Below are 815 nucleotides of genomic sequence, written 5' to 3'. Positions count from 1 at the left end.
TTGGGTATGTTACTATACGGAAGTACCAGCTGGCTGCAATGATTCCGTTCACTCTGACTTCTTCGTCAGCAGTTATTCTACACATTAGGGAGGGAAGGAATTCTCCAAATTCTAGCTGCATAATTTCATGGTCTTCCTCCTCTTCTGGGTGTGGGGTAGGGTAGAGAACCAACTCACCACTCAGGCTCCTGCAGGTCCGACAGCTGAATCAGTCTTGAACAAAGGGCCTCCTATCAATCACCGGTCTCAAAGCCTACAACTGTCCAATCAACAGTAACCATTATGTGGCACAACAGGGCCCAGGGGCATTAGCTATTAACCTTAGCCTGCCATTTCTCCCATTCCAATGCTGGGTGGCAGAGTGCTCCCTAGAGCCCACCCAACGTTTAATGACCCATCAGGAAAAAGCATGACAGGGGCGCCTGGGTGGCTCAGTTGTTAAGCGTCTGCCTTAGGCTCAGGTCATGATCCCAGGGTCCTGGGATTGAGCCCCGCATCGGGCACCCCGCTCTGCGGGAGGCCTGCTTCTCCCTCTTCCACTCCCCCTGCTTGTGTTCCCTCTCTTGCTGCGTCTCTGTCAAATAAATAAATAAAATCTTAAAAAAAAAAAAAAAGGAAAAAGCATGACATCCACAAGTATTCTCTCTCCTGGTAGGTAAATTTAGAATATTTTGTTCCATAACTTTCATTCCGGCTGACACAGAGGAAAAAAAAAATGTAAGGCTTTTATTGAAACCTATGTGGCAAGACAAAGCCTCAGAAAGCAGACCGCTTAGATTTAAACAAGTACCGCATCAACGAGAGCCGAATCGGAG

Source organism: Mirounga angustirostris, unplaced genomic scaffold (assembly GCF_029215605.1).
Source record: "Mirounga angustirostris isolate CCGP_5_RB_7025 unplaced genomic scaffold, mMirAng1.0.hap1 SCAF_8, whole genome shotgun sequence".
Taxonomy (NCBI): domain Eukaryota; kingdom Metazoa; phylum Chordata; class Mammalia; order Carnivora; family Phocidae; genus Mirounga; species Mirounga angustirostris.
This window is presented reverse-complemented; position numbering follows the sequence as displayed.